General features: G+C 39.5%; 1 long non-coding RNA gene across 2 annotated transcripts; it reads right to left on the bottom strand.

Moving 5' to 3' along the window:
- Positions 1 to 438: 438 nt before the first annotated feature.
- LOC125508064 lies at positions 439 to 4675 on the bottom strand. Of its 2 annotated transcripts, XR_007283210.1 has the most exons (6): positions 4254 to 4675; positions 3842 to 3889; positions 3416 to 3606; positions 3184 to 3298; positions 2806 to 3013; positions 439 to 790 (listed from the first exon to the last, which is right to left on the bottom strand). It is a non-coding gene; the product is annotated as an uncharacterized LOC125508064 (long non-coding RNA). The 2 variants fall into 2 exon arrangements; XR_007283209.1 differs by lacking the exon at positions 3842 to 3889 and having other exon boundaries at positions 4254 to 4672.
- Positions 4676 to 6946: the final 2271 nt, after the last annotated feature.

The following is a 6946-nucleotide window of genomic DNA, read 5'->3' as shown; positions in this document are numbered from 1 at the left end:
TGATCTCTAGTATCCATTATGTTCTGAGATTGATGTTGCTATGAATTTCACTACACCACGACACTCAAAGAAGCGTCAAACATTCTGTCGGTATATGTCACCTAAGGTGACACATTTTGTGTCGGCAAAGACCTTTCCGGACAGAAAGGTGTTGTCGCCTATAGTCCTGCCGGGAAAGGTCTTCGCCGACAGACAAATCTACTCCGACAAAAAATATGATGGGATAGGTTAGGTCTATGCCGACAGACATTCTACACCGACAAACAATTCTATACCGATGGTCCATCTGACATTATGCTACGCCAACACACAATGCAACGTCCAAACTTTTGGCGACAGACTTGCTCTCATGGTCTACATTTCAGCACAATTACGAATTTACCATATCAACATGAAATTAAATTCATAATATTCATCTCATGTTCAGTACCCAATACATATACAAACAATTGCATTCTTATACTCATCACAAGATACCATTAATCAATGCATTTATTCAACATACATAGAAGATTCTAGTTTCTTCACTCAAGTTAAAACCAGTAAGGAGATACATAAGTCAACATTTAGGCAGTGGTCTGTTGCACAATATGATGGCCAAGTTCCTAACACACCAGATGTTTGAACACTACTACAATATATTATGGAAGAGACAAAGTCTTCAATCCCAAGCTGACATCAACTTCCATATGAACAAAATGTGTCAACCATGTTATGAACAAGAGCGATCACCACCTCACTGGAACATCTTAGATCAACTGGTTGACTTGGTACTTTCTTCACTTTGTCCCTACAAAAGAACTTGCACGTTTGAGCAATCTTAGAAAATGAGAATTTGTCCAAATTTGTGAGTTGCGCTTGATTCTAATGATCTGAAAAGTAGAGGATGTACCGCAAACAGGTTACAAAAGATATCATCAAAACATCAACAGAATTTGGGTAGCACCTATCATATCATATGGCCAACTATAGAAATCTATGCACTCACCGATAACAAATCAAATCTGTTGTAAGGCATCATGAATAAGGTTCTTATTGTTTTATGGATTTGCATAATAGAACTGTTGACTTCGACGGTATAAAAGAAGGAATGAACTACAGCAGCAGAACCTCCTGTGCAATTGAATTAGGCAGTCGTTCTATAGGCAGTTCAATTATATGTGGGCCATTATTTCTATCTTGAAATGGTTGAAGTCATCAGTCATCACTACCAAATAAATACACTAGGCATTGTTGCCGTCATTAAGTAGACATTTTTCTGAAGAGAAATCTACACCAAAAGTGACAACCGTTTGGATCGAAAAAAGAATGGCGAAGTCAGAAACTATTAAAGCACTCAAGGTGGGCATTTTTCTAGATTTACATACTTTAGAATGACATAGTTCTATTAAACCAACACTAATTTAAGAAAGCTTCCATTATACTCCCTCCATCCCAAAATAAGTGTCTTAACCTTGGTACAACTTTGTACTAACGCTAGTACAAAGTTGATACACTTATTTTGGGACGGGGGGAGTATGTATTATTCCTTGTTTTATGCCACCATTAAAAACAAACTGGAAGGTAGAGCCATCGCGAGCAAACAGACAAATTTGACTCTATTTTGCAAAACACTAAATCAGGAAAGGTGAAGCAACCTCGGAACTAAGATGATACTAATGTTTATGGGAAGGAAGATGTAGCTCCAGGGAGTAGCATAAAAACTTCAACTAGATGTGCAAATTAAACTTGCTCTGCATGTTATGGAGATAATCTCTTGGAGATAATCTCTCTATCATTTTCAAATTTCTTATGTCACATATTTTATGATTCTACACTAACTTAGTACTATCCTTCCGTTAGTTACTTTAAGCCACGCATAAATATAAAATCTCTCTTTCCTTCCGTTTTCATTATGCCTTCTTTTCCAGGACAAATGAGAATACAAGCTTTCTATCTTAATTGGAAAAACATCTGAGTCCTCCCCCGTGCAAGGACCAGCTTACACCATATCGCAGTACTAAATTGCGTGATTTGAAAGTGTTCATTCAGAAGTCTGCCAAGGTAGTGATGTCAAGTACCATGTGCCTTCGAGGGTTATTGGTCTTTTCTCTGAAGTTGCAAAAAATCGACTTCTTTTTAATTTTGCTGTAGGATTCAAAGTCACCATATCATCAACTCAATATACTAAAGCACCTATGCTTCTGTAAACAATGAGTCAAAGTGTAATCCTATTTTGTGGTACTGAATGAATTAAGCTTCTCTCAAGAACAAACAGATACTAGCAGCTAGCCATCGTGCTGGAATAATTTCTAAAAGGAATGTGCTTACGTACTATAGCATACATTTATGAGAAAACATGTACTCCCTCCGTTCACTTTTGTAAGACGTTCTAGACATTTATAAGACAACAACCGAAACAGTTCAATTTCAGCTGTCTTAAACGTCTTACAAAACTGAACAAAGGGAGTACTAAAACATAAGATGAATTAATTTGGTTTTCTAGTTTCTGTGGTTAAGGCTCTGAACTTGATACTATTTTCATGATAATGTGGGTGCTGCTACACACTATATACTGTTTTGTTCAAACTAAGCACCCGTTTTCCCATTGAAACCCCATTCATTTTAAACCAAGCATGAAACAACACATAGTAGTGAAAGGGAACAACTGCAGAACTGATGAATCAACTCTTTTCCGCTACCTATCATAACAAACACTACAGAAATTAACACAATTTGATATTTATCTCTTTGATGCAAAACTAGAGGCACACCAAAAAAATTAGAAGTTTGGCATCTCATGGGGGAAGTTGACGAGAATAATACCTAAACTCTGCAATGATGACTCTTGTTTTCTCCCATAGCTAATTTCCTACTTCCTCAACATGTCTCATCTTTTCTACCAATGCTAAATTCCTTTTCAGTTCTATAAGAGCTTCCAGCTTCCTCCTATTTTCTGCTATATTCGCATGCCTCAATTGTTTGTAATATGCAGGGAGCTTGCTTCCTCCCCTTGTTCTCCTCATATTTTCACCTGCAAATAACACATATTGTTGAACATGATGCTTAACAGACAACGGTGCAGTCTAACAATTTATACCCGGTAGCATTGTCAACTTTAAATTATTTTGTTGCCTCTAGCCATGCGAGCCTAAATATAGATGTGAATATGAGCTCTAAAACTCCAGAAGTATTTGAGAATACCTTGACTGTCCTCCAAGCCATCCTGTATGGGTTCGTAATTGGGAGCTTCAACATCTTCGTAGTCTGAACGCAGGTTATGTCCTCCATTTCTATCTTCACATGTGGAGTTCATTGACTAGACAATAAAGCAGAAATATGTGTGAAACGATGTATTTCTCCCTATGCTAAAATCCTTCTTATTTCACGCCCTTTTAAGATGAAGTGTTAAATGTAAACAAGGAAAGTATAGTACCTTTTTTTTCTTGGGTGGCTGTGATAAGCTACCTACTTCCGCAATCTGCCTTCTGTTTTCTCCCAATGCTAAATTCTTTTTCAGATTTATAAGACCTCTCATATTCCTCTCGTTTTCTGCAATATTTGCGGACCTCGATTGTTCATAATACGCAGGGAGTTCTCTTCCTCCTCTTTTACATGCCATATTTTCTGCTCCAAATAATAGTCATATCAAATAATTATAGACAGCACAATATGACATCTAACTAGGAATTATGATAGATTCTAGTGCTTTTGCAACTTAATTAAAGTGGTCGGATCAAGTGATAACCCGACATTCAGTTTACATATTCCCACTTGCTTTATGAAACATTGTCCTTTTATTATTTTATCATCAGGATGTAATTGACATATATAACTACAACTTGTGATTGACTGAAAGTACCGAATACCGAACCAACTCCACTGAATTTCAACTTACTGACAGATCCATCTGCAACCAAATATAGGAGGTGAGAAACAATTAACTGCTAACTTGAATCTATTAGTTTTGCTGACACACATTTGTGCTCAGGAAATCAATTAATATTGGACGAGACCTTGGCAATATTGTGTCCAGGCAAAACATATATCTGTAGTTATAGGCAATGTCTGTCTTATGAAGGAAAGGGCCATATTTTTGTACAAATATCAGTTTTACAGAGAAACTTCATATTTCAATTTCATAAATGCAGAATGATGTTGTTTCAGGCTTCACCCTAGACAGATCTTTCTTTCTGTAGTCTTTTGAATGCTTAGGCTTTTAAAGCACATATCTAACTGGGTTTTAAACACTAAAGAAATGTACAAGAAGTTACCTGTTGAGATCTGGAGGCGGCGCAAGGGGAATCAACCGGGAGAGGCGTCTGCGTGGAGGAAGAAGAACAGTCGGTGGCACCTAAGCAGCAGTCGGCGCGGAGGATCCTTTATGCCGGAAGGCGCTGCACGCTACTGCTCCTTGCCGGTGGACGATGCTGCTGCTACTCGGCGCGACGGACGGTGCTGTTGCTCCTTGATTGCTGGATAAGAGAAGGGAGGCCAGGCGCACGGGGACCAACGGGCGCGCGCTGGTTGGGGGCAGCGACTTTGGAAGGGAGGCCGGCGACGCGGGAACCAGCGACGGCGTGAGCAGATCGACGGGCAGGTCCGTGGCGGCGGCGGCGGTGAATTAGGTTTAGGTTGAATGTGTGTGCCGTGACTCTGCGAGAGAAGTGGGATGTGGGGGATGGGGGTATGAGATTTACCGGAATATGTTTGGGCCATCGCATTCTCTCGCGCCGCTTTCCGCTCGATAGTTTGGGCCTGTGCCGCGCAGCTGAAAATAAGTGGGCCAGTCTTGAACTACGCCGACACTTTTCCTGTGGTTAAGCATCAGCGACACATAATCCAACGACCATCAAAACATATGCTGACACATAGTACATTGATAAACTGTTAGACATTACCGACAACTGATCATTGAAAATGTTGAGTAACCTTAATGATTTTTGTGTCGGCATTCTTTTGGGCACACAATGCGTCGGAAATGCGCAGCTATACCAACAGATGCATGTCGCCGTTGTGGTGTCGTGGTGTAGTGTTTGCTATGCTTAATGCTTGTCACTAGGGCCCGAGTGCCATGATTTTCAGATCTGAACCTATTATGTTTTCATGAATATATGTGAGTTCTTGATCCTATCTTGCAAGTTTATAGTCACCATATTATGTGTTATGATCCGTTGACCCCGAAGTTACAATAATCGGGATACTTACCGGTGATGACCGTAGTTTGAGGAGTTCATGTAGTCACTATGTGTTAATGCTTTGGTCCGGTACTCTATTAAAAGAAGGCCTTAATATCCCTTAGTTTCCAATAGGACCCCGCTGCCACGGGAGGGTAGGACAAAAGATGTCATGCAAGTTATTTTCCATAAGCACGTATGACTATATTCGGAATACATGCCTACATTACATTGATGAACTGGAGTTAGTTATGTGTCAGCCTATGTTATAACTGTTGCATGATTGATTGCATCCGACATAATTATCCATCACTGATCCATTGCCTACGAGCTTTTCATATATCGTTCTTTGCTTATTTACTTTTCCGTTGCTACTGTTACAATCATTATAAAACCAAAACTGCTACCGTTACTTTTGCCATCGTTACCACTATTATTTTATTACTTTGCTACTAAATACCTTGCTACAGATATTAAGTTTCCAGGGGTGGTTGAATTGACAACTCAGCTGCTAATACTTGAGAATATTCTTTGGCTCCCTTGTGTCGAATCAATAAATTTGGGTTGAATACTCTACCCTCGAAAACTGTTGCGATCCCCTATACTTGTGGGTTATCATGCATCTGCTCGGTAGTGTCATGAATGTCTGGTGAGGGTTTTGGAGCGGAACATGCAACAGTGGCCTTGGTTGGGACACTGTAGTCAGATGCCAACGTAGCACACGTCTAGACATCCCAAACTTCCCTAGTTTGCTTCCTAGGAATTCAGGCCGGCCGTTAACATTTGATGCATGGTGTTGGATGGCAAAAAGCCTCTGAACAAGGTTGTACCGCCGTTTCAGGCCATTTCAATGGGCGGCATTGAAGTTACCCTAACATCATTAAATTTACAACGGCTGGAGGCATATACACATATAAGTTTTCTTTTTCTACAACTAGAAGTCCAATATGTGTATTCAACTTACACCACCAAGCAAGAAGCAAACCTACAACCCATGAGTTACACACACATATTAAACAACAATTCCATCTTCTGATCCACAAAATACAAGCAACAGTGAGTAAGAGCATCTACAGCTAAATCCCACATATTCGCCTCAAACGTACGGGTAGCCTGTGTTGGAGATATGCTCTAGAGGCAATTATGTATGATGGTATTTTCTGTGTTTATGAATAAGTATAGTTCTTGGGCATTATCAATGATGTGTATCAATACGTTATACTTCTGAGTTGTGTTGGGATTTCATCGAAGAGGAAAGAATGAATCAGTATAGTAGAGATAAGTATTTTTCTTAGTTAAAAACCAAGATTATCAATCCAGTAGGAGAACCACACAAAACCTCATTAGCAGGACCTGCACACACAAAAATAAATACTTACACCCAATGCAAACAAGGGGATTGTCAATCCCCTCGTCGGTTATTTACAAGGATCAAATCTCGTAGTGGCACGTAAAGAGATAAATTGCAAAACAAAATAAAATAAATAGAAGTGCGGCAAGGTATTTTTGTGTTTTTATTTATGATAAAAGTATACCCAGGTGCCATAGTTTTCACTAGAGGCTTCTCTCCCGAGCACATAACATACGGTGGTGAACAAATTACCGTTGAGCAATTGATAGGAAAGCGGATAGTTATGACGATATTCAAGGAAATGATCATGTATATAGGCATCACGTCCGAGACAAGTAGACCGACTCCTACCTTCATCTACTACTATTACTCCACCCATTGACCACTATCCAGCATGCATCTAGGGTATTAATTAAGTTAATAAAAATAGAGTAATGCC

Source organism: Triticum urartu, chromosome 5 (genome assembly GCF_003073215.2).
Source record: "Triticum urartu cultivar G1812 chromosome 5, Tu2.1, whole genome shotgun sequence".
Lineage (NCBI taxonomy): Eukaryota > Viridiplantae > Streptophyta > Magnoliopsida > Poales > Poaceae > Triticum > Triticum urartu.
The sequence above is the reverse complement of the archived record's forward strand: the minus strand, read 5'-3'. Positions and strand labels throughout refer to the sequence as shown.